General features: G+C 45.3%; 1 long non-coding RNA gene across 1 annotated transcript in view; it reads left to right on the top strand.

Annotated features, from left to right (window-relative positions):
- LOC142830927 (uncharacterized) overlaps positions 1–26,552 on the top strand; it is a 60,404-nt gene extending 33,852 nt beyond the window's left edge. The window contains exons 2-3 of the long non-coding RNA XR_012906478.1: positions 20,138–20,324; positions 26,160–26,552. This is a non-coding gene — a long non-coding RNA (uncharacterized LOC142830927). The remainder of the gene's footprint in view (positions 1–20,137; positions 20,325–26,159) is intronic.
- The last annotated feature ends 1,033 nt before the right edge of the window (positions 26,553–27,585 follow it).

The raw sequence follows: 27,585 nt of genomic DNA, 5'->3' as shown, positions 1-27,585 counted from the left end.
GCATCGGACAACTCACAAAACCTTATGCCATAATAAAATTGTTAGTCTTTAAGGTACCACCATATTCTTTGTTGTTTTTATATAAATTGGAACAGCTTGAAGAGGACAGATTGAGGGAGAGGCACTGTACAATTCACAATAATCTGAAGGTTAGAAAGTCTCAGAGGGGTAGCTGTGTTAGTCTGTAACTTTAAAAACAATGAGTAGTCCTGTGACACTTTAGAGACTAACAAAAAAATATATAAATAGTATCATGAGCTTTCATGGGCAAAACCCACTTCATCAGATGTGGGTTAGAATGCTCACCTGGAATGTTGTAAACCTGGCTTTCAAAGTGGGAATCTGAATCTAAGGACTTGTCTACACTAGGGGCCAGACCAATGGGGCAGTGATCGATCCAGCCAGGGTCAATTTATCGCATCTAGTTTAGATGCAATAAATCAACCTCCGGTTGCTCTCCCATTGACTTGGGTACTGTACCACAAAGAGAAGGAGGCAAGTGAAGTCAATGGGAGAGCATCTCCAGTCAACACACCACTGCAAAGACAAAGTAGACCTAAATACGTTGACTTCAGATACGTTATTCATCTAACTGAGGTTGCATAACTTAGATCTATCTCCCTTCATAGTGAAGACAAATTGTAGGTGAATGGTACTGAGGACAAGGAAACTGTGTGCACCCTCTCCTATGTTTGTGAATGGCACCCCAAATCCTCTTCTGAATGGCACTGACAATGATTCATTCAGGATATATCAAGTTGCTTAACATGTTTTATTTTTGTCTTTGTTCATTGTAACTGAAACAATTAGCCATTACTGTCATGAATTCACAAAAATTCCATTAGTCCTGAATCTGCATTTTTCAGTGGAAAAGTTTCACCCAGCTCTAGATAGGAATGAACTGAAGGAGCTGAGCGCGCCACATTTTCAAAGTTAGGGACCCACCGTGGCATGCTCACAATATAGGACTGCAAATATTCAGAGTGCATGTACAAAATCAGGCATTTGCACAAGAACTTAGTTAATTTACTGTCCAACTGGCTGTGTGCACTCACAAAAACCTGATTTGTATACACACATGGGTGTCATTGGCAACCAGAAGTTCATTGCATGAAAATATACAAGTGCAATTTAGGGCTTAGCTTTGGAAACCTGACCCAATGTCTTTATATGTGGAGTCAGCCAGTTCAGCTGATTACATGATCAACAGAGATAATAAATCAGGACTATTGCTCAATGCCCACTGGAGCTCTGACTAGAAAGGGAAAGGGAAGATAGCACCAAATTGCAGGCACGCATTTGTGTGTAATATTTCACAAAGACAGAAGTTTTATGCAGTTTACTGGCTTCCCCCGAATAGTGTTCTGTCATCTGATTGCTCAATATTGAAAGGAAAAATTCTAATAAAGCTGATTAAGCCTGTAACATTCCTGCCTTGGGGTATAGACAAACAAAAGGCACTGCTGGGCAAGTTAATATGTGAATTGCTATGACTAATATCTAACAAAATTGGCAATTTAAAAAAAATTGATCAGAGGTCAAAGAAAAGGTTTCAATGGGAATCTGCATAGCAAGTAGGATAACCATGGGAGAAATCATGAAGTCCTAAACTGAGATAAAGTTCCATTTTGAGGTAGAAGGGTAGGTAGGACAAGAAGTTATGAGCTTTATCTGCAGGAAGGGAGATTTAAGTTAGATATTAGGAAAACCTATTTAACTATAAGGGTAATTAAACTCTGGAATGGCTTACAAGCAGGTCTGCCAATGGCGGGAGTGGGAGGACGTAGGAAGGAATAATAGGCATCTTCCCTGGGGCCTGGTGATTTAAAAGGGCCCAGGGCTCCCAGTTGTCACCAGAACTGTTGGAGTCTCGAGCCCTTTTATTAATCACTGCTGGAACCCCAAGGAGCGTGGGAAGCATTGAAGGGCTGGGTGGGGGCATGAGTCTCCCTGTCCCACCCCTTCCACCTGAGGCTCTGCCCCTTCTGAGAACCTGTAACCATCTCCCACTTTGCCCAGGAGCCCTTAACGGAGACTTGGTGGGATGACTCACATGACTGGAGCACTGCCATGGAAGGGTATACACTGTCTACGAAGAACAAACAGGGAGAGAAGGAGGAGGAGTTGCACTGTATGTAACAGAGCAGTTTGGTTGCTTAGAGCTACAGTATATGGAGGCCTATTGAGAGTACTATTGAGAGCCTATGGGTTGCAGGAGTAATAGGGGTGATGTTGTAGTTGGTGTCTGCTATAGACCACCAGATCAGGTGAATGAGGCTTTCTTCAGACAACTGAGAGAAGCTTCCAGATCACAGGCCCTGGTTCTCATGGGGGACTTTAATCACCCTGACATCTGTTGGGAGACCAATGCAGCAGTACACAGATGACCCAGGAAGTTTTTGGAGAATGTTGGGGATAACTTCCTAGTACAAGTGCTGAAGGAACCAACCAGGGGCCATGTTCAGCTTGACCTGCTGCCCACAAACAGGGAGGAACTAATAGGGGAAGTAGATGTGGGTGGCAGCCTGAGCAGCAGTGCTCATGAGATGGTCGAGTTCAGGATCCTGACAAAAGGAAGAAAGAAGAGCAGCAAAATACACTCCCTGGACTTCAGAAAAGCAGACTTTGACTCCCTCAGAGAACTGAGGGGCACAATCCCCTGGGATGCTTACATGAAGGGGGAAGGAGTCCAGGAGAGCTGGCTGTATTTTAAAGAAGCCTTATTGAAGGCATAGGAACACAGTAAGAAAAGCAAATATGGTAGGCGACCAGATTGGCTTACCAGGGAAATCCTTGGTGAGCTTAAACACAAAAAGGAAGCTTATAAAAAGTGGAAACTTGGACAGATGAATAGGGAGGAGTATAAATATATTGCTCAAGAATGTAGGGGAGTTATCAGGAAGGCGAAAGTACAATTAGAATTGCAGCTAGCAAGGGATGTGAAGAGTAACAAAGAAAGGTTTCTACAGGCATGTTAGCAATAAGAGGGTGATCAGAGAGGGTGTGGGGCCCTTACTGGATGAGGGAGGTAACCTAGTGACAGATGATGTGGGAAAAGCTGAAGTACTCAATGCTTTCTTTGCCTCTGTCTTCACAGACAAGGTCCCAGAATACTGCACTAGGCAACGCAGTATGGGAAGGAGGTGGGCAGTCCTCGGTGGAGAAAGAATGGGTTAAGAACTATTTAGGAAAGCTAGACATACACAAATCCACGTGTAAGCAAGGGATTGGTCCCGCTATTGCGGGGAACTTTCCTGGCTTCTATACCACCCCGGTGAAATGGACCAGCAAAAGGATCGGAGTCCCCGCTCCCACTTCCTTTATCTGATGGCCTCCCTGACCTTGAGGGCTCCCCTTACACTCTTCTGAGTAGCAGAGTCCTCAAAATCCCACCAAGGTGAGGCCCAGGTTTCCTGGGGCTTAATCTCCGACTTTGTAGTCACTTGGGGCAGGGGATAGGGTGTCCCAGCTCCAGGGTGCCCTCTTCACACTTCATGTTTTCTTGACCCAGTGATCATTTCATACAGTTCCAAGCAAATACAATTTATTAAATATCAACTGATTAAAAAGAAAAGAATAAGAAAAAATGAGAAAACTTAAATGAGAACACACAGTCCTACTCTGTACCACAGGGACATCACAAACAGCCATCTGCAGAGTGTAAGGACAGTTCACAGTCTGTTCCTTATAGGTTCCAGGGCTCTCTCTTAGGCCTTGGTTCTGCTGCAGGGGGGCTGCAGGCTGGACACGCTTGCTCTGGCAGTGACCACACGGCCTCAGGCTCTAGGTAGCAGGACCCCTCTCCCAGTCTGTCCTGCATGGCCTCTTGGCTGGTGGTGTCTGCCTGCCCAGAGCCTCTCCCCCTCACTTTGCTGGTCCCAGCTGCTCACCACACCCAGCTGCAGACTATGCTGCTTTGCCAGTCTTCAGCTCCTTGTGTTGCTTCTCTGTCCCTTTTGGCTCTCTGAGCACTGCAAGTCTGCTGCTCAACACAGGGTCTGTGCACCTTGGGCTGTGTGTGCCTGACTCTGCTGCTGCAGAACTGCCCCTTAGCACAGGGTCTGAGCTCCTTGGGCTCTGGCACTGCAGGTCTGTCTCTCCACACAGCTTGCTCTTCTTGCTGCTCTTCTTAGCTCTTTCTGCTTTCTCTCAGAGAGACCCAGAAAATCCCAGCTCACACAGAGGACGGGACCTGGCCTCTTAATTTCCTCACTGGCCTGTCCAACCTGTCAATCAGTCTGAGCCGAAGTGTTAGATGCTTTTCATTGTCTCTGGGGTTTCTCATGGACTCTTCCCCTTTTGGTACTGGCAGCTGGCCAATCAAAAACCCCCACTGAGTTTTAGTAAGGGGCTAATAGTCCCCTTACACATGGGTCCGGATTTAATGCATCCGAGTGTACTGAGAGAGTTGGAAAATGTCATTGCAGAGCCTTTGGCCATTATCTCTGAAAACTCATGGAGATTGGGAAAGATCCTGGATGACTGGAAAAAAGCAAATTCAGTGCCCATCTTTGAAAAAAGGAAGAAGGACAATCTAGGGAACTATAGACCAGTCAGTTTTACCTCAGTCCCCAGAAAAATCATGGAGGGCATCCTCAAGGAATCCATTTTGAAGCACTTGGAAGAGGGGAATGTGTTCAGGAATAGTCAACATGGATTCACCAAAGGCAAGTCACGCCTGACCAATCTGATTAGCTTCTATGATGAGGTAACTGGCTCTGTGGATATGGGGAAGTCAGTGGATATGATATACCTTGACGTTAGCAAAGCTTTTGATACAGTCTCCCACAACATTCTTGCCAGCAGGTTAAAGAAATATGGATTGGATAAATAGATTGTAAGGAGGATAGAAAGCTGGCTAGGTTGTCGGGCCCAACGCGTAGCGATCAATGGCTCGATGTCTAGTTGGTTTCGAGTGGAGTGCCCCAAGGATTGGTTCTACGGCCAGTTTTGGTTTTATTCAATATCTTCATTAATGACCTGGATGAGGGGATAAATTACACCCTCAGCAAGTTTGCGGATGAGACTAAGCTATGGGGAGAGGTAAGTACACCGGAGGGCAGGGATAGGGTCCAGAGTGACCTAAACAGATTAAAGGATTGGACCAAAAGAAATCTGATGAGGTTCTAAAAGGACAAGTGCAGAGTTCTGCACTTGGGACGGAAGAATCCAAAGTACTGTTACAGGCTTGGGACCGACTGGCTAGGTAGCAGTTCAGCAGAAAAGGACCCTGAGATTAAAGTGTCCGAGACCCCCAAATCTCCATCCCTAGAGGTTTCTAAGTCCCGGCTTGACAAAGCTGTGGGTGGGGTGATTTACTTGGGGTTGGTCCTGCTTTGGGCAGGGGACTGGCCTCGATGACTTCCTGAGGTCCCTTCCAGCCCTAGGATTCTATTAATTCTGTCAGCAGCCCTGCTTCCAAAGGAGGTTGTGGAATCCATATTATGGAGGTTTTTAATGATAGGCTGGACAAACACCAATCATGGATAGTCTAGGTTTTCTTTGACCTACCTCAATACAAGGTGCTAGACATGATGACTTCTCAAGGTCCCGTCCAGCCCTGCCTTTCTGTGACTTTATTATTCTAGCCCCAAAGTCCTGAATCCCAGTAACCTTGTTCTGATACTTCATATTTTCCTTATGTAATAGTGACCTCTTCCTTTGTTCTGAATGTTCACGAGATCTCTCTGGTCAGTGATGATTTGCAGTTAGGGGCCAAGACTGACATCTTGCTCCTGGGTGGACCTAAGTAAGAAGTTATGGGAAAATACCTTGTCTGCCATCTCACTGCCTGACCTATTTCTCGTCTGCCTTTTATACAGCCCAGGCGCAGGTGTTGTGGTGTGGCTCTTTGCTGAAGATATCCTCCCCCTTTCTTTTGGCAAAGAATCAGAGAGGGCCAGGTCATGTCTTCATTTATTGGTGCAGTGGAAAGGGAGGACAGAATTTGTCTCAGCATGGTTTTCCACATGTTTACTCAACAGAGCAATGCCTCATGAGTACACTTTCATGTGTTACCAACAGTTATCCTACACACAGTCCTCAGTGGTTTTAAACAGAGAGAGAAAGAGAGATGGCCCAGTCTTGCATGGTCCTGAGCTCTTACATGCAGGATAGGACCCAGAGACAGAGGGCCAGATTCTTCTTGAAAGTCAATGCGGTTATTTAGATTTGAAGTGATGCAAGAAATCAGAATCTGATCATGAGGGAGGGAGAAGTGAACTCCATGGCTATATATGATAATCTGTAAAGTTTGTTTCCTTTATGGGATTCCTGAGATATTTGAGTGTGCATCTTTCCCTGGTGAGTTCACATTTGTCCTCCTCCTCGGTGCTAGATAATTGGAGCTCATTGTTCCAATACAGTCTGTGATTCACAATGTTACAACAGGGCTGAGTTAGGCTTTTGGGAGTTTCTTAATTACCTGTCCTCACCCTCTGAACTATTTATTCCTCAGTTTGGATCAGGAATGTGTTTTCTTGGGAGTATTATATTTTATAACATCAGTTCATTATTAGATTAATCATCCAGAGACTACGGTAATATCATCTTTGATTGCTTAAATACAGTCATGGAAAGAAACATTTCCAAACAGAAAACTGAATGGGCAGCAGTAAAAAAGGGCTGGAATTTTTTTATGTGTTGATCTCTCGCTACCTTGAGGAGAGACTGCTTTATTTTTAATAGGCAGGATCCTCAGCTGGAAAAATTGGTGGCAAAATCCAACTCTACTCACTTTACTGGAGCTGTACCCATTTACCCCAGATGCAACTCTGAAGCAACATTTCTTTCTTGCAAACTATATTTAAAAAACAGATTCAGTAGACTTTAGTGACTAGGGGGCTAATGATGTAAAATCCAGATTAATCAGTTAACCTGTTAAACTGCGTGGGGGAACTGGGTAGAGTCCAGCAGCAGAAGCTGGCAGCCCCAAGCATGGGGAGAGGGGCAGAGAGATGGCTTCTGCTCCTGCACTGCCCCCCCATACACACACTTGGGGCTGCCACTGCCCCCCTCCTTATTTCTGTGGGACTGGAGCAGCCCTCCATCTGCGGCGGGACGTGAGTGGGGGTGCTGCTCCCCCTTAACGTACCCCTTAGCAGATAACTGGTTAACCAGTTACCCATTCACGTCCCTAATAGGGGCACCTGCATGGATGGAGAAACCTAGATTCCAGAGGCTTGAACCTAATCTCACTGAAATCAACAACAAAATCCAGTTTGCTTCAGTAGTTCAATGGTGTAGGATTGGGCTCCAGGTCCTAGACATGATATTAATTTGTGCCCTATAAACACAATAGGATAGATAGATAGATAGATAGATAGATAGATAGATAGATAGATAGATAGATAGATAGATAGATAGATAGATAGATAGATAGATAGATAGATAACAACAGACATGGGAGTTTACAGAGCGAGCTCTTTGGAGCAGGAACTTTGGTTTCTAGTTTTTGTACAATGCCTCACACATTTGGGACACTAGTTTTATAAAAAATGTAACTTATAGCCACAGCCAGGGTCAGGTGATCAGGTCGCCCACCCTTGCAGCCAACGTGTTTTTGTTGGTTGTTTTGCTTATACCTTTTGTGGGCGAGATGGGAAGGAAGGGCAGTGAAAATGTTTTCCTCCTTGAGTGACAAGGCCAGCCCTGATAATAACTCATAGCAAACTCCGCAGGAAGTATTAAGGGAAACATCTACCCTCTGACTCCTAAATAGTCCAAATGAATTGTGCACAGATTTGTAAGGCCTGAATCTCCTTTCATGCTGCCATTAATAGGAGTCACTCTAATGTAATTAATAAGGCTACAAACTATTTGACAAAAGTCTGAGGTCTTTTTCCAACAAAACTTCCACTGAAGTCAAGAGGAGTTTTGTCTGAGTATGAAGAAAATCAGAACTGACCTTGGAGATGTGAGCAATTCTTTCTTTTGTCTTATTAGTAGTCCCATTGTCTTCAACCATGCTTTGCATGTGGGTTCAGGATTAGTCATGTGAGGAAGTGTTGCAGGATCAGGCCCTGATCCAAAGTCCACTGGATTCAGTTAGAAATATTCCCCTTGATCAAAGAAACTTTGGATCAGGTTCTAATTGCTCTGTTATTGTATCTGTTCATGTAAGTAAAACACAGATGTACTGTACTGCATCAAACAAATAGCTACACAAATGCATTTTCATGAGTTACTATAAAGAACAATTTCATGGGTTTTGTCTTATGAAACTCTTTAAAAATTGAAAGGCTTCTTAAGGTCACAGAAATTAAAAATATCCGTTCACATCTGTTCCTATTATCCAGCTCGAGGATGCAGAGAAGTCCCTTTTAAATGGATTTATGTCTATTAAATGTAGTCTGTGAAACCAGTTTACAGCAATACATGTGCTGGAAACTTTAATTTGTTCAGACAAACTGCATGCTTAAGATCACAAGCCATTTGAAAAGATCTGTGATCCATTTTTAATACACGCAATTGGTCTGCAGTGCATTGTGTGGTTTATAAAACAAGATACTTTAGAGACAGGGGGAAAAAAGCAATTAAATTATCCAGTTAATTTCTCTCTGAAAAAGTTTATTCTTCAGTGTCTTGATCCAATCTAATTTGAAAATTGTTTCAACATATGAGGTTTCAACCACTTCCCTTCTGGGAATATTCTACAGTCTAGTAGAAAGCACTGTTAGGAAACTTTTCCTCCCATTTAAGCCTAACATTTCCATTGGTTAGTCTTACCCTATTGCTCTTAATTATCCCGCCTGTAGCACCCTAAGCAGGTCCACTTTCTCTTTTTCTCTAATATTTACAGGCTTCTAATATTTACAGATGGTTAGAATGTCCTGTCTTAGTCATCACTTCTCCAAGCTCACCTCTGTTTATTGGTATGGACCTAGAGAACTCCTCCACCATGACTGCCTCTAACCTGAGGAACCCTCCTCTAGGACCCAGAGCTTGGTCAACAAAAGAGAAAGAAAAGCAACATGGTGACAGAGGGTTGCTATGTCAGATCTTTGGCCAAGACAAACACTCAGTCTCATACAAGGGAATTGTTTGAATTATTTTCAACATTCAGTTCCTTTTATGGATGATTTTCCCTTTCACCCTTTTGCCGCTGTTAATTGGTCTATTCTATTTGTCTTGTTTGATAAAAAGCACAAACAAGAAATCAGGGACAACCAACCAAGACTCTCAAGGGCCAATATGGAACTGGAGTCTGCTCCTATTCTGTCATTCTTATCCTTCCACCTTTCTTGCAAAAGATTCCAGGATAACGTGGGCACAGAAGGTGGGGTCTGAGGAGGATAAATGTGTTTATTCAGTGCTTAGCTATGACTCCCTACTTTGGCTCCTATTAGATAGCTGTGTAATGAGGCTTCCCTTAATGCAGGATCAGGCTAATTCTCCAGCTCCTCCCCTTTTCATCTTGCACTTAATACATGCAATCACTTCTTCTATGTGCAGCATCGGTCTACACAGCAAAGTTATTTTGGAATAATGGCCGTTATTCTGAAATAACTATGTGAGCATCTACACAGCAATTCTGTTATTTTGAAATAATTTTGAAATAACAGATGGCTTATTCTGCCTTCTGTGAACCTTATTCTATGAAGAATAACGCCTGTTCTGAAATTGCTATTTCAAAATAAGGCGTGTGTAGACACTCCACTGCTGTTATTTCAAAATAGCCCCTCACCAGGGCCATTCTAAGTTATTCCTCCTGGGCTCTAAATCGAGATAGCACGTCTACCTTAGGAAAGCCTGCCTCAGACTAATTTTGAGGCTTCCCTGTAGTGTAGACATGTTATTTCAAAAAAAGTTATTTCGGAATAACTATTCTGGAGTAACTATTTCGGAATAACTATTCTGGAATAGCTTATTCAGAAATAACTGTACAGTGTAGATGTAGCCATAGAGACAAAAGGTAAAGTACTAGCCTCACTTAAGTCAATGGGAACACAGCCATTGACTTCAACCGGGCCAGGATTTCACCTACAATTACTTTTCTTCAGAGGCAGTGAGGGATTAAAAGTGTGCCGCATGAATGCCCTGGTTAAAATGAAAGACTTGTTAAGCAGATATAAGGTCCAAACACAAAAGCTACACAGGGTCAACACTCCAGTTCAGTGATTCGTGACAACTGTTCTAGGACAATGTTTTGCTTGGAGCTAAGTAGCTAGCAGTGTGCACTCTCAAGAGCCAAAGGCTGAGATTTTCAAAGATGAGGGACTTGGATACCTGATTACCATTCATTTTTATTTGGAATTGGGCATCCAACCCACTTTGATAGACTTCAGACTCTCAGCCTAGGAAAGCAATAGCCATGCTCCAAACACAATGTGGTCTGTAGGCTGAGATCTCCTGGATGGCACTGCTATGGAAACTCATCTCCAGGAGATATAGCCATTCTGAAACAATGGCATTGCACCAGGGATAAAATTTAGAGTTACACCAGGGTTAATATTTGGCCCCGTGCATGTATAATCCTCATGGATTAGAGGTACACTGGTAAATATAAATTGTAATAGTGACGTAATAGATGGCATTTCTACATGGGAGCACAGGAACTGACTTGAGCCCAAGGTATGGCAGTCAATTTGCAGAGCTGTTAATTTGTGCAGAGGAAGTGGAAAGACTCTGAAGTCAATAATGAAGTAGGATTATATAATTGATAAGTGATGGTGAAAGGGAATCTGATACAATGGGAAAAACTTTTCTTTCTTTCTCTTGGCCCTCTGACTGGTTCGGAGCTGGCTTTGGAAGGAGGTGGAGTGTTTGTGTTCAGTTCCAGCTGGGTGTGAACAGGGTAATTGGGTGCACAAATTAAGCATGCAATTTCATGCACAGTTTTGTGTAGACAATTGCACCTGTGTGGTTATTAACATTGGACTGATAACGTGCATCAAACAGTTTCATTTTATTAACCATTTAACCACAATTTAAATGCATGTGGCACAGAGGAGAATATCCAGCAACTAATCTTAAACTTTCCTAAGTTTTAGCAGTTATGTCAGATGGGCTGGGAAAGCCCTGTCCCTCTTTTCATACTCTCGGACCCCTCACCAAGGGAGGAATCACTTCTCAGACACCACAACCATTGGCCAAGCATCCCACCCTCTGCAGATGCAGTGCTAGAAGTCAGTGCCTACAAAAGGATGCAATGAAATCATAGAACTCATGATAATCCCGGCAGTATAAATTGTCAGCTGAGCCTCTATTCAGCCTCAAGCCCACTAGACTTATTGCACACACACTTACTTTCACCAGTTATATACAGATGGAAAAACCTGTTAAAAATTCCAGCCCTTGTAAGCATCCTTTAAATAATCTAACAGCTGTGCACACATAAGACTCGGCACAGCACTCACACTTTAACTCCATCCCTGTGTGTGCATGTTTAAAGGGTGCAAGCAAGTACTAATGCAAAAGCAGATGTTTGCAACTTCAAAGTGGGGGGTGCAAATTGGTACAACTGCAGCTTGTGGAGAATTCACCACAAAATGGCTAGACAGTGATTTGATTCCAAATTCCTAGGAAGGAAAATTCTCAACACGTATAGATCAGAGATGTAAATATAACCCATACACGTTCTGGGTGTGGGTCACTGTCCCATGTAGTCTGTATCCAGACTCAGGTTTTTTTTTTTAAAAAGTAGCCTTTTTTCGAAAAAACTTCACCTGCGTCTAGACTGCAGCCGCGTTCTTTCTAAATTAAATCGAAAGAACGCGGCTTTTCTTTTGACGGCGGTAAACCTCATTTCACGAGGAAGAACGCCTTTTTTCAAAAGTGCTCTTTCGAAAAAAGGCGTTCTTGAATGCCAACAGGGCTTTTTAGAAAGAGAGCATCCAGACTCACTCGCTGCTTTCTTTCGAAAAAGCGGCTTGCTTTTTCAAAAGTACTGCTTGCAGTCTAGACGCTCTTTTTCGAAAGAGGCTTGCAGTCTAGACATAGCCGTAGAGACTACTTACAGACAGAGAAAATGAATTTGCTCTACAGCCTTAACTGAGAACAAACTGGCTTTTAGTTCAAGCTGTAAAAGCTCATGTACTAAGCTCCAGTGGTCCCAGGTTCCATTCCACCTGTTAGCCTTATGCAAAGGTCAGGCCTAGATCATATCTGAATTTTCCCCAAGTTGAGGGTGTTTGGATCCACTTCTGGCAGAGCAGAACATGCTGTTTTGTTCTGGCTGAAGATGTGGATTCCTGTCCAGCATGACAGTCATCACTAACCCATGTCTAATACTTTCAGATTGCTGAGACTCCCAAAGACCCATGCTTTGGCCTTACATCGCAGCCAGCAACCCACTGTCCCTGCAATAATACAGCAGGGAGAGGGTATGAAATGTAGCCTGTCATCTATGCAAGCTATTTCATCAGTAATCAAATGGTTCTGAAATGTACTTAGCAGCAATATTGTGTAAGGGCAAGGAAAGTAAAGGCAAAGAGCAAGTTTAGCAATCTCCACCCCACCCCCACCCCAAGATAATAAAGGGAATGAAGAATAGAAGAGGAAGCAGTTATTCAGTTCAGGTCATAGAACCAAGCAGGCAAAGGTGCTAAAAGGAGCTGTTACAGGCTGTTCCTTTATTTCATTATTTACCACTGACTACACTGATCTGGGTGATTAAATATTGTAAAGAGAGTGTAAAGTTTCATGTGTTTTGTTTGGAACTGCTATCACTAGATAAAACTGTGGTTTATGATACTTTTATCAGGAGCGGTACTTTCCTTAATTCAGAGTCATTTCCGCAAAACAACAGTAACATCCAGTGCTTACATCTAGGCAACTTGGAGTGGAGAATGGATTTAATCAACTACAGAGACAGTTTTCAGTCTAACCGAAGCTTGTCTCCATTGTCATTAAAACCGGTGAGGTCTACTCTGCCCTCCACACTGAAATCCAAGTAATGGTCAGGACTCGGAGATACTGGTGTCATTTCCAAGAGCAACTGAAAAAAACCCATTTAATTTGCATCCATCTTTGTATTTTTACTAGGGAGGATGGACACAACAAAAACTGACAAGAAAATGGCTTCCTCAGGCGAACAATGGAGATTTATTTTCAGCACCTTGACTGTGCTGTTTCAGTAAAGATACATATTTTGCCTTCCACAGCATGATCTGAAACTGAGTGCTTGGATCCACAGCCTGGGAGTCAATTAGCTTCATGGCAAACTTTATGAAAATCCAGGTTACTACTGTTGTGTCTTTAATGCTCCCTACTGTGTCTGATTGTCGTGGGAGTTTCCTGGATATTGGGGATTTATACCAAATTTCATAACATGCTAATGAGATCCTATCATCGGATATGTGCACTGCAATACTGGGCAAAACAAGGCAGAATTCCAGCCTTCCCTTTGGATACCCAGGATTATAGCCTCAAGATACAGCTTTCTGTAACGTCGCATCCTCGTCATTTAAAAAATTGAATGTTTGTGAATGAAATGTTTGCTGATGAAAAGTGCTAGAATGAGTGAACTGGTGTCTGAACTCCTTTACCTGATGCACAGATCAGGCAGTAGCAATTGAATGTGCTTCAAAATCCTAATAGAGATGTAGCTGTGTTAGTCTAGTCTAGCTGAAACAAAAAGCAGGACTATGTAGCACTTTAAAGACTAACAAGATGGTTTATTAGGTGATGAGCTTTCGTGGGCCAGACCCACTTCCTCAGATCAAATAGTATCTGATCTGAGGAAGTGGGTCTGGCCCACGAAAGCTCATCACCTAATAAACCATCTTGTTAGTCTTTAAGGGTATGTCTACACTACAGCGCTAATTCGAACTAATTTAGTTTGAATTAGTTAATTCGAACTAAGCTAATTTGAACTAACAGATCCAGACTAAAAAACTAGTTCGAATTAGCGTTTTGCTAATTCAAACTAGCATGTCTACATTAAGTGGACCCTGAACCGGGGTTAAGGATGGCCGGAAGCAGTGCCGGCAGGCATCAGATGAGGACTTAGACCGTGGAGCTGCTGCCTCAGGCAAGCCGAGGGCTGTGCTTAAAGGGACCCGACCCCCACCCCGGACAGACAGTTCTCAGGGGTGCCCTGCTTGCAAAGCAGTCCTGGCTTGGAGTGCCCTGAGTGCCCATACTGGGCACATCACAGCACTCGGCCATCAGACCGGCTGCACTTGCCGCAGGCTGCCATCTGGGGAGAAGGGGCAATTGGGGGGCTGCAGGAGAGCTTCCACCTCCAGAAGCCCACAGAGCCAGCCCAGTCCTCCCCACTGGGGGCTCGTACCCCATTCCTCCCTCACCTCCTTCTACTTACCCTTCCCTAGCCCCCCTTCCTGATGTACCAGATAAAGAAAACATGTGGTCAAAAATAGAATCTCTCTTTATTGAACAAAACTGGGGGAGACTGGGAAAAGGAGGTGGGAGAGGGGAAGAGAGAGGCTGGGAGAGGGGAGGACAACTAAAATGATCAGAGGTTTGGAACAGGTCCCATATGAAGAAAGGCTAAAGAGACTGGGACTTTTCAGTTTAGAAAAGAGGAGACTGAGGGGGGATAGGATAGAGGTCTATAAAAGCATGAGTGGGGTGAAGAGGGTGCATACAGAAAAGTTCTTCATTAGTTCCCATAATAGAAGGACTAGAGGACACCAAAGGAAAGGAATGGGTAGCAGGCTTCAAACTAGTAACAGAAAGTTGTTCTTCACAAAGAAAAGAGTCAACCTGTGGAACTCCTTGCTGCAGGAGGCTGTGAAGGCTAGAACTAGAACAGAGTTTAAAGAGAAGTGAGATAAAATCATGGAGGTTGGGTCCATGGAGTGGTATTAGCCAGGGGGCAGGAGTGGTATCCCTGCCCAAAGTTTGTGGAAGGCTGGAGAGGGATGGCACGAGACAAATGGCTTGGTCACTGTCTTCGGTCCATCCCCTCCAGGGTCCCTAGTGTTGGCCGCTGTCGGCAGACAGGCTACTGGGCTAGATGGACCTTTGGTCTGACCCAGTACGGCCATTGTAAGCTCAGGGCTCAGGGTCAGGGGTCTCAGCGGACCACCTTGATTTTCATGCACACCTGCTCCTGGGTGGCCAGGCTGGCAGCTCTCCTGCCCTACACGGCTGCTTTCCTGTGCCTAGTGCAGAGGTCGTGGACGAGGTCCACGATGTCTGCACTAGACCAGGCGGGTGCCTGCCTCTTGCGGTCCCGGGCAAGCTCCCGGGAGCCGCCAGCCTGGTCCCGGGAAGAGGGGGAGGGCTGGGGGGCATCGGGTGGCTGGCTCAAGCCGTGCCAGGTGCAGGGTCTGCTAGCTGGGTGCTGGCAGGCTTGCACCTGGCACGGGCATCGTAGCCAGCCCGTGCCCCTTTAAGGGCTCCGGGGCTGGGAGGGGGGCATTCAAGTTTCCCTGGTGGTGCCCAGAGTGGCCACCACGGAAAGCTGGGGAGGGCTAGCCTCCCACTAGTTCGAATTAAGGGGCTACATATCCCTTAATTCGAACTAGGAAGTTCGAACTAGGCTTAATCCTCGTAAAATGAGGTTTACCTAGTTCGAACTAAGTGCTCCACTAGTTTGAATTAAGTTCGAACTAGCGGAGCGCTAGTGTAGCGCCTATGAAAGTTAATTCGAACTAACATCCGTTAGTTCGAAATAACTTTGTAGTGTAGACATACCCTAAAGTGCTACATAGTCCTGTTTTTTTGTTTCTGCAAAATCCTGACCAGTAGGGACTGTCTATAGGCTCAAAAGAGGAATCCACTTTACCCGGGACTGCCAGCAAAGAGTCAATAAGAATTAATGGTATTAGTCCAATTTTAAGGCGACTTGTTTTCTCATCACAAAAACCACTGAGACATTCCAAGGCTACGTCTACACTGGCCCCTTTTCCGGAAGGGGCATGTAAATTTCATGAGTCGTCATAGGGAAATCCGCGGGGGATTTAAATATCCCCCGCGGCATTTAAATAAAAATGTCCGCCGCTTTTTTCCGGCTTTTAAAAAAGCCGGAAAAGAGCGTCTAGACTGGCCCCGATCCTCCGGAAAAAGTGCCCTTTTCCGGAGGCTCTTATTCCTACTTTGAAGGAAGGAATAAGACCCTCCGGAAAAGGGCGCTTTTTCTGGAGGATCGGGGCCAGTCTAGACGCTCTTTTCCGGCTTTTTTAAAAGCCGGAAAAAAGCGGCGGACATTTTTATTTAAATGCCGCGGGGGATATTTAAATCCCCCGCGGATTTCCCTACGACGACTCATGAAATTTACATGCCCCTTCCGGAAAAGGGGCCAGTGTAGACGTAGCCCAAGAGAAAACTGGACCTTTTCGGAGTTATCAAATAAGACTGCAGGGCTTTGATTTGAGTGCCTCTCACCAGCCCCATCTTTCAGTTTTGATATTTTGTAAATGACCAATCAGCTATGAAGGGGTTGCCTGAAGTGTTTACTGGGTTGTGAAGCAGGTAACGCAGGTGCTAAATATTTGCCCCAAGAAGAGAACTGAGACCAGCATCTCCTGTGATGATGTGGAATTTTATGTCCCAGTGCCTGGCAATGCCCTACCCCACTCCCTATGCTGGTTCTCTGGGTTCCATCTAAAGAGGTGGCACTTTAGGGGCTTGGTTTCTGCAGCAGAATTGCTGTTTGTTTTTCTCAGGCTGTCAGTGTATCTACTAGTTAACTGAGGAACTGATTTCTAATTAAAAATTAAAATAATTAAGAGCTAGCTCAGAGGTTTGGTAAGAAGATAAAAAAAAATTTCTCCTCTAGGTCTCTGTTGCTGATCCAAACCAGGTCGGTGAGAAGCGAAGTGGATACAATCTGACAACTGCTCAGGGGCTCCTCTGTGGATTGAGACTGGTGATCTCAGTCCAGTTCCTAGGGGAGAGGGGGCCACATCATGGTGGCCACCACTATTGTGTATGTGACATTAACTGGCATCCTTGTTTGTGAGCTCAGCAACGATGCCCAGGAACAGGGCAGGAAAACTAACCATGGGGGAGGGGCAGGTTCTTCTTTACTGAAAATGAGGCTTGTTACTATTCATCTAGCGCTTTTATGAAAGGGGCTGTACAGAGTGATTTGAAAAAGGGGTCCCTGCCCCTAGGAGCTTATGCTCTACAGAGACATATTGAAACAGACACAGGAATAAATAAAAAGCAATAGGAACCCATTTCAGGAGATTTTCTGGGGAGACATGTCTAGCTATGGCCTGTCCTAGACAGGTTCTGTGGTTTCAGAAAAGATTCCAGGGCTTGGATTGAGCACCTTTCACCAGCACTTTCAATTAGTTTTAATCAGCGGTGAAAGTAACTTAAAATTTTGGACAGGGACTGTCCTATTGCTACCCGGTTCTCTGCCAGCTCTTTAAATAGCTCCCTGCTGGCTTTTGCTGCAGCTCAGCCAGCTCTTGCCAGAGCTGAGCACCAGGGCACACCTGCGTACTTTCACCTCTGGTTTTAATATTACAATAACTGATCACTTATGAAAGATCTGCCTAAAGACATTTAGAGCTCCTGGTTGGTAATGACAAATTTTAAAGCAGATGAGAAGGGAGTCTGTGTTCCTGCAAATGAAAAACAAATAATTATATAAGTCTCTTTGCTTTCTAATGCAACACATATTGGGAATCTTGTGCATTGACTACAGTGTGTGCATTGTTCCACGTCAGCCGATAAATAATTCACCATCTGAAGGCTTGGAAGCTTTCTCATGCAGCTCAGGATTATGGTTTCACTTGAGGCAGGAAGCTGGCTCTTCTCTTTCCCTTCTTCCCAGGAGAATGTGGTCACTTTGAGCCTGGAGTGATACTTAGCCCTGTGCCACACCAACCTTGCCTTGCCATTAGTGCGTGCATGTATGTATATGCCAGAGTTACGTGAAGAGCTGATTTCACTTGGGCTTTATGATATTTCGTTGTATTTGTATTTTGCTTCACAGTGGTTTTACAGCTGTTGTCTTTTGAGCTTTTGCCAACCTGATTTAAAAGTGAAGGCTTGTGGATGGCCAAATATGCGGTGGATTGTTTTTTGTTTTTGTGGTTTTAATCACAGGGTGGATATGTGTGAAAACACATCTGAGGGGGGTGTCTCTGTGGGGTGTCCTTTCAGAGACTGTGCCACAAGTGAAGAATTCAGTGAACTCCTTTTGGAAAAGAGAAACCAAAACCACAGCCCCAGATCTGACTTCTAGGAAGCCTGGCGTGGTGCCAGGATGATCCCCCCTCAATTCTTTGGTAATTGGGGCAGTAGTAGACTCAATGTAACCCTCCAGTAGGAGTGGCAACTTCTTATTGCCAGAATGCATGTGGCCCCCATAGCTTTAATGTCAAAAGATTAAGGGTCTGATCCAAATCCCTCTAAGTTCATACAACATTTTTCATTGGGATCAAGACTGTAAAACTTTATATTAAATGTCAGATGTGAAACATGGAATAAATCACATGGCCCTGAATGTGCACCTTTCAAATCAATGGGTGCTTTGCCTGTGGCTTCAAGTACTGAGCCCTGTATCTGCAGCCTGCAGTTTTAGAAACTGGCATCTACATCAGACATTTCCAAAGAGGCTGAAAGAGAAATTTGTAGGTTGTGCTTGTACACATAATGTACCCATGTTCCACATTAAGTACGCCAACAGAGACGTAGGAGCTACATAATTGCCAGGGCGAATAATTGCAATATCGAGAGAGACGCAAACTGCAACATTTGCATCCAAAGACAGGAGAATTGCTTTATAAAGATGGCGGGCCAAACCCTCAACTGATGTAAATTGGTGTATCTGCTATGCTAATTTACACCACCTAGAATGTGTGTGCAAAAGTAGGCACTGGATCCAGAGCTGAGTTCTAGTGCCCCAAATTTTGTATAGTGGATACGAGAGTTTCTTTATGCCTGATTTTTTGTTTTCTGCCCATCTCTAATGCAAATTTGATACTTGGAAACATGATGGGTAAAAGTACATATTTTGAGGGAGAAATTTATGAGCCCACCATTTGTAAATTCAGTCTATTCTGCATGGCTGTGTCTACATTAGCATCCCTTTTCTGGAAAAGGGTGCCAATGAGACACTTCGGAATTGCAAATGCCGCGGGGGATTTAAATATCCCCCGCGGCATTTGCATGAACATGGCTGCCGCTTTTTTCCAGCTCGGGGCTTTGCCGGAGAAAAGCGCCAGTCTAGACGGGATCTTTCGGAAAATAAAGCCTTTTCTGGAAGATCCCTTATTCCTGATTTTAAGAGGAATAAGGGATCTTCCGGAAAAGGCTTTATTTTCCGAAAGATCCCGTCTAGACTGGCGCTTTTCTCCGGCAAAGCCCCAAGCCGGAAAAAAGCGGCAGCCATGTTCATGCAAATGCCGCGGGGGATATTTAAATCCCCCGGGGCATTTGCAATTCCGAAGTGTCTCATTAGCATCCCTTTTCCGGAAAAGGGTGCCAATGTAGACACAGCCCATATGTATGTTTCAATAGCGTAACAAAGAGGGCATATATGTTCTGTACATTAATAAGTATGTGTTGTGTGATTAATGAACAGTTCTATTAGCTTTTTAAATAATACACTATTGGCTTGCAAAATTATGTGGTGGGTGTCACTCATTTTGATTACGAAGAATATGAATTAGAAAGTATTTGATTTTTACAGAGTTAAGGCTCTGAAACATCTGGTAATGTTATGCAACGATTGCATTAAAACATACAGTACATTTCCAACAGTTCCAGGTCTTGTTTGTCTGAAAATTGACTTGGAGCACAGACACTTATCAACAGAGGCCTAAACAAATTTCAGCACAAACTTTATTTTTTTGCTGACTAAAAATCAAGGTCTTTTAGGGCTGCAGTTACTGAGGCAACAGAAAGGAGAACATTAAATGATCAACGTGAAGGCCAAAGTTATCAAAGTTGGAATGACCAAAGGTTAATATTTAACTTGAACCTGCTATTTGTTTAAAAGCCTTTAGCTCAATTTATGTTACCAATTGCCTGGTGGAGCTATTTCAGAAATAATTGTGGACCATAGAAATTTTCATACAAGTTCAGATCACAGGTCCATATATTTGAGTATCCTGTCCTTTCCTAGCAGCCAAAACCACACAGTGAGCAATAACATGTCTATGTGGGAGGTATTTCCTCTGATCTTATGTATCTGATGGTCAATTTATGTCTTGAAGCATGAACAATGATATTGTTTATGCTAACATATAACTGTGCATGATATTTTTAGTATCTAGGGTTTTATCATGCTCTGTCATGTGACGGTGAGTTCCAGAGATTATTTACTCCATGCACACTGAGCCCTGAAGACATGGAACAGATAGCAGATGAGTTTGGTGGAGTTCAGGACATATGGAAATGGACTGGAAATGAAGATGGTGCAGGATGAAATAACCGACTACTTCCAGTGTAATCAGGTATTTTCCTCAAATGCCATCTTCACCGAATCTTGCCTCAAAGATCAGGCAGTGCACTGCCTTCCCAACCCCCCATGATGTTTTTTTCCACACAAGAAAGTACCACCTCTAATAAGCCAGTAGGAATATAGTAGTTTGGGCCAACTTAACAAGTCCATTGATAGTTTAAAGGTACGTTAAGAAGGGTTATATGTCTACCTGCAAGCTAACACTTACCAAAGCCAGATCCTTACCTAATGTAAATCAGAACAAGTCACTGAGATCAATGATGCATTGAAATCATTGAGCTTTGCTACTTTACATCTGGTTCCCTATTTCTTGTATCTGCCCTTTTGGGAGCTGATTCAACCCACCTCTTAATGTAAATGTCCAGCAGGGAAATTGCCCACCTTTTACTCCCAATCTTACAAGAAAAGTCTCACCCAGCCCAATAAAACATTCTCTTTGTGGCCGTTGTCCTTGAAAAGGATTTTCTTTGCATCACCATCTGGCACTAAACATTCATTCTGTTTGGTGATTTCTTTATATATACTGGAAATCATGAGAATAGCCATGTGCGACCACAGAGACAAAGCAGTCACATTCTAACATACAACAGCACTTTCTTGGGGAAGGGGGAGATGCTGCCACTCTGGCCTTGTCTTAACAATGTAAAGCGCAGCTGCAGTAGTGCTTTAAACTGAAAGTGTGGCCACCGCACTAGCTCTCCCAGCGCTCTATGTAAACTACCTACAGATGGGGAGTAGCTAGCAGCGCTGGGAGCATAGCTCCCAGCTCCATAGCCTGGATAACACTGGTGCCAGGGGCGGATATAGGGCAGGGCGAACGGGGCGGCCGCCCCGGACCCCGCGCCTCAAAAAGCCCTGCGCATGCGCCGTGGCAAAAGGGGGCCCCGCGGAAATATACTGCCCGGGGCCCCGCAGAACGGTCATCTGCCCCTGACTAGCGTGTTACAGCGCTGTAACTTGCTGCAGTCAGGTGTGTGAGAGGGTGGTTTTTCACACCCCCTGAGCCGGAAAATTACAGCGCTCTAACGTGCCAGGGTAGACTTGGCCTCCATTTCATAACGTTTCCCAATTCCTCTGAAGATCTCAGTTCAATGGAAATATGACAGTTGCCTGCCTTGTGACTCTGACTAAATGTCAGCAGACCCTGGGCAAGAAACGGTGGGTCCCTGAAGCTGTTGTCCACGTCACTCCACTGAATCATGCTCAATTCTTATTGTCCTTATCATCTGCGCTCTGGCTCCCTTCAACAAACCCACAGAAAATTAGAGATAAGACTCTGTTCAGTCATTTCAACATGGGCAATGACACATAAATTAGCAGAATTGGGGCTGGCTATTGTAATTCATCAACACTACATGCATGGCCTGATCTGCCAAAGCGCAGAGCACCCTCTGAAGGCAACAGGCAGCCTGAGTGTTCAAGACCTGTTAGGACTGGGCCCATAAATAGTAATGGGATGGAGGCTGATCTTATACTAGTTTTACACTGGTGCACCTTGACCGGTTTCAGTGGTGTGACTCCAGATTAGGCTTGCCAACAGAGGAAGACATAGTTGCCCTGGAGCCCAGCGATTCAAAAGGGCCCGGGCCTCCCAGCCGCCACCGCTGCTATTGTGGCAGTGGCCAGAGCCCCAGACCCTTGAAATCACTGCCCAGAGCAATGTATGGCATGCTTTGGGAGGTTCTGAGGACTCAGGGGGAGGGAGTGCCACACTCTGGACTGCACAGAGGGTTGGCTGCCCCACCACTGTCCCTTCTACCTGAGACCCCGCCCCTTCCAGGACTCAGGAACCAGCCTCCCACACACTAACCTTGTCCGAGGGTCCCCGGAGGCTGTCGGCACCCCTGCTTCTAATTGACATTACAGTAAATCAACAGAGAATCAGGCCAATCAGGACAATAGACCACGACTACACAGAAAGAATCATGCCATTAATTTGTTACCTCTAGAGAGCTGAATTATAATCTAGCTGGTCCTGGTTCTTGTGAAACCAGAAAAGCTTATGCTCAATCTGTTTTCTCCTCCTCAGGGAAGTGGGGAAAGGCGCTCTCTTTTTTATACACCAGATTCTGTGTAATCCCATCTTCTCATTGCTCAGGGGAAATTAGGAAGTGAAACACCAACTGTGCTCTCCCAGGTATCTTCCAGCCAAACTCAACTTTCAAACTACCATAGTTTTTGCCTGACATGACAAAAGATTTTCTTCTTTAGTTGAAAGTTGCCGAAAACTGTGTTGTCCACTCTGTCCCATTCACACTGCTCCTAGCTGAGGAGCATACAATTCTAATCAAGAATAACCTATTAGATGATGAGCTTTCGTGGGCCAGACCCACTTCCTCAGATCAAATAGTGGAAGAAAGTAGTCACAACCATATATACCAAAGGATACAATTAAAAAAATGAACAAATATGAAAAGGACAAATCACATTGCAGAACAGAAGGGGGATGCGGGGGGGGGGGGGGGGGGGAGGGGGAGGAAGGAAGGTAATGCAATGTTCTGTTCTGCAATGTGATTTGTCCTTTTCATATTTGTTCATTTTTTTTAATTGTATCCTTTGGTATATATGGTTGTGACTACTTTCTTCCACTATTTGATCTGAGGAAGTGGGTCTGGCCCACGAAAGCTCATCATCTAATAAACCATCTTGTTAGTCTTTAAAGTGCTACATTGTCCTGCATTTTGCTTCAACTACCCCAGACTAACACGGCTACATTTCTATCACTAGGAGTCTGAGGGATTGATTATGAGGAAGGATCACAACAAAAGGAACAAAATGGCTGTGTCTACATTGGCACCCCTTTCTGGAAAAGGGATGCTAATGTAGACTTTGGAATAGGCAAATACGCGGGGGATTTAAATTTCCCCCGCGGTATTTGCATTAACATGGCTGCCGCTTTTTTCCGGCTTGGGGAAAAGCCGGAGAAAAGCGCCAGTCTAGACGTTGTTCTCCGGAAAATAAACCCTTTGCTTTGCTTTGCTTTGAAAAGGAACGTAGGAATAAGAAATCCTCCGGAAAAGGGTTTATTTTCCGGAGAATAACGTCTAGACTGGCGCTTTTCTCCGGCTTTTCCCCAAGCCGGAAAAAAGCGGCAGCCATGTTAATGCAAATGCCGCGGGGGATATTTAAATCCCCCGCGGATTTGCCTATTCCAAAGTCTACATTAGCATCCCTTTTCCGGAAAGGGGTGCCAATGTAGACACAGCCAATGTGTATAAACTATGCTAAATGATGTCTAAGGGTGGGGTACAAAAATACAGATCTTGCCACCAGGTCATTAAATGTGGGTATCTAGGCACTATAACAAACACAAATAGCAAACTATAATAACCTCACAGATATGTTCATAATGGTAAGGATTATAACACTGGATCCTTAGCTAATGCTGGTTCAGGTGGTTACTTTTTGATTCCTTGACTTTCCCCCAGAGATAAAGCTAGCTATTTCAAACATGTGCACATGTACACTGTCTGGTTCATTGATGTTCCACTTGCTATTTCTACCTACCACCTCCCCACAATAGAGCCATCAATCTCTTCCCAGAATGGGATAGTGTTAATAAATGCGTTACCCACATGAAAATAGCATATGCCAAACAACACCGATAAACAGGATAGCGTATTCCTCGCTTCCTATCCTAAACTCTTGGGTAGTATTGCCATGCTCTGTTTTAAAACAACTGTCATGTTCCACCCAAGGGGAGGCTGCTCATCCATGGATGGCATAGTGCTTCTGGTGTCCTTTAGGAAGGACACAAATATGAATAAATAATATTGTTGTTATTGTTATTACACTATTACATGGCTGCTGTAAACAAATCTGGTTGGGAATTGAGGCCAAATTTACATAAATGGCAATAAAACAAAACATTACATCTCATCTGGAAATTATTTTTATTTGTATTTATGTTATTACATTTTTGTCATGGTGACGTTTGGCCTGTAAGAAGGAAAAGCTGGACCCTGACATGAACTAGAAATCTCTCCTGTTCAGAGGCCCCAGGCTTTTATTCCTCTCTTAGAGTTTTATTTATGACTTTCAGCACATCTGGGTGGACAGAGCAGTGCCTGGTGTTCTGCAGTTTATATAACCAGCGTTTTTTCAGAAGAAAATCATTGATGGTTTTATTTAAAAAATAATGAAATAAAAACACACGAAAAACTTCCCGCTTTGGAGCATTATATATCAGGCCACTGAGATATGCAAATAACTCCAGCTAATGACTGCTGGAATATACGCCCTCCCCCATGGTGGTCAAACACTTGTTTCCATTGGATCCCCTCTTTGCTTTGCTCTTTACACAAAGTGTGAGCCACTGAGCTAACTCTCAAACTTGCGAATCAAAGAACTTGCATATCACAGAACATTCTCTAGCCATAAGATTCCAGTCCCCTTTCTTCAGAGACTGCGTTTTATTTCTTCAGAACACAAGCTCAGCACATCAGTCCTATTCTTTCCCTTTGACCTACCAGCTTCAGCATGGGGTGTGTCTAGACTACAGGGTTTTTTTTTTTTTTAAAAAAAAGTGGCCTTTTTTGAAAAAATTATACCTGCATCTAGACTACCACCACATTCTGTCGACAGTAAATTGACAGAATGCAGCGGCTTTGTCGACAGTGGTAAACCTCGTTTTACGAGGGAGAACGCCTTTTTTGACAGAGATCTGTTGGAAAAAGGTATGTGTGGACGCAGGGAGCCTGTTCTGTCAAAAAAAAAAAAAAAAAAAAAGGCCTCCAGGAAGAAGCTCTGGTGGACAGTCTAGCCTTTACACAGGAGTGGCTCTAGATGAGCTGCCGGCAAATGGTGCCCTAGGCAAAACGCACAATCGGCGCCCCCGCCTCCAAAGCCCTCAACGACCGTTTATCTTGATGCCCTAGGCGACCACCTAGAACACCTGTACTGACGGGCCGCCACTGCGTTTACATGTAGAGCACCTCTGTGGCTCCTTGCTGCAGCCTCTTAAAGGCACAAGCACCCAGACAGGCCTTGCTGTCCAGCAGCTAGCCAGAGCACCCGTGCCAGCCATGTCCCAGCCTCAAGGCCCTCCTGGCCCTTCTTGGCACAGAGAGGAGGACCCACCCAGGGGCACCAAAAGGCGGGCACCAGCCTGGTCAGGGCCAGAAATAAAAAACCTGCTGGAGCTCTGGTCCCAAGAAGCAGCCCTGCAGGCCCTGCAAACACGCCGCAGGAATACAGACATCTATGAGCACCTGGCCCAGGGACTGACTACCAAAGGGCATCACCCCCGCACCATGGCACAAGTGAGGGCCAAGGTCAAAGAGCTGCGGCAGGGATATGCCAAGGCCCAGGACCAGAGCTCCCGCTCCGGGGCAGCCCCAGAGAGCTGCCCTTACTACCAGGAGTTGGAGCAGATCCTGGGCAGTGGGGAAGCCTGTGTGTGGTGGAGTCTGGGTTACCTCACCGTATCATGGACCGACCCCTGAGGAAGGAAGATGAGGGAGGAGAGGCGGGAGAGCTGCACCAGGAGGAGGAGGAAAAGGGGGCAGCAGGGACCCTCTCTCAGGAGCCGGTCCTCCAGACCCCAGAGGCCTCCCAGGTGTCCGAGGACATCGGGAGGGAACATCAGATACATGCTTTGTGGAGTCACCACACACAGGAGGATTGGCAGTGTGGGGAGCCATCTAGTCCCATTGCCATTGTGGGGCCCCTGTGAGGCTTTCAGGGCGCTGCCCAACTCACACGCAGTGTCACGTGTAACACCCCTGCGTCTCCTGTCCAAAGGAGAGCCCCTGACAGCCACACCATGCCCTCGAGGACAGCAACGTGCACACAGACATTGATTGTCTCTTTCTCTTTCTCTTCACAGCCAGACCCTCTACCCAACAGGGGAGCACCACACCCGCCCCACCACCATCCCGGACCCGTGGCACCTGCAGGCACTGGCGGGTCTACACGGATGAGGGAGCATGTAGTGGCCCTGCAGGACCTGAACAGGACTCTCCAGCAGAGGGTGCAGGCAGAGGCCGAGTGGTGCACCACGCTGCTAGATGAGCTGGTCCAGCAGTGCACTGACATCTGTGCCACAATACGAGAGATCCTTGGCTTGCCTGCCCCTGTCACGGGCACTGCTCCTCCTGCACACCAGGCCCCTGCTCCTCCTGCTCCTCCAGCCCCCTTTTCCCCCAGCCCCTCCTGCTCCTCCAGCCCCCCCGTCCTCCCAGCCCCTCCTGTTCCACCAGCTCCTCCAGTCCCCTCTCAACCCCCCAGCCTCTCCTGCTCCTCAGCCCCTCCAGCCCCCCCTTCATCCCTAGCCCCTCCTGCTCCCGAGCCCTCACAGGCCCAACAGCTGCCCCACCCTGCTCTCCTGCCCAAGCCAGGACTGGCTCTCACTCCACCCAATCCCAAGGCTGTGGCGATGCAGGAAGGTGGCAGGATCCTGCGATCAGGGAAGCAGCGGCCTACTTGAGCCCCTCTCCCCCCTCCAGGTTTTCAGCCCCCCTCTCCCCTCCAGGTTTTCAGTCCCCTACCACTCCAGTTAAAGGACATTTCAGTTATATAACAAAATCTTTATTTTTGACTGACAGTTTTACTTTGTTTATAAACAGTTGAACAGTAAGAAGAGAAAGGTGGTTTATACACATTCGCACCTGTTCTGTATTGCTAATGTTTCTAATAAAAAAGAATTCTGTTTAAACAGAAAACCAGGTCTATGTCTTCTTAATGGGAAGAGAGTGAGGGTTGTAGAGGGAAACGTAGGGGTGGGCCAGGCCAAACCCCCCATGGGGGAGGCCCTGAGGAGAATCAGTGGGCTCCTTCTGAGAATCTCTCCCTCAGGGCCTCTTGGATTTGGACACTAGGCTGATGAGCCTGGTGGATTGGCAGCCATCCAGGGCTGCTGAAATTGCCTCTCCTCACCATCAGCACCTGTCCCCCACTCCAGCAGGAAGGCCTCTGTCAGCCGACGGTCAGGGCTCCCTATATCTGTCCCTTAAGACCGGCTGAAGTTCTTTTAAATTGTGCTTGGTTCTGTTACAGCAACTGAGGGTACGTCTAGACTACAGGCTTCTGTCGACAGAAGTTTTGTCGACAGATACTGTCGACAAAACTTCTGTCGACAAAGCGCGTCCAGACTACATTGAGTTCTGTCGACAAAGCAAGCTGCTTTTGTTGACATGGTAGTCTGGATGCAAAGGACAGTTTCCATTCAATAACACCTTCTGTCGACAGAAACTCTGTCGACAGAAGGTGTTATTCCTCGTAAAATGAGGTTTACATACGTCAACAAAACTGCT

The sequence above is a fragment of the Pelodiscus sinensis genome, chromosome 11 (assembly GCF_049634645.1).
Source record: "Pelodiscus sinensis isolate JC-2024 chromosome 11, ASM4963464v1, whole genome shotgun sequence".
NCBI classification, from domain to species: domain Eukaryota; kingdom Metazoa; phylum Chordata; order Testudines; family Trionychidae; genus Pelodiscus; species Pelodiscus sinensis.
The sequence above is the reverse complement of the archived record's forward strand: the minus strand, read 5'-3'. Positions and strand labels throughout refer to the sequence as shown.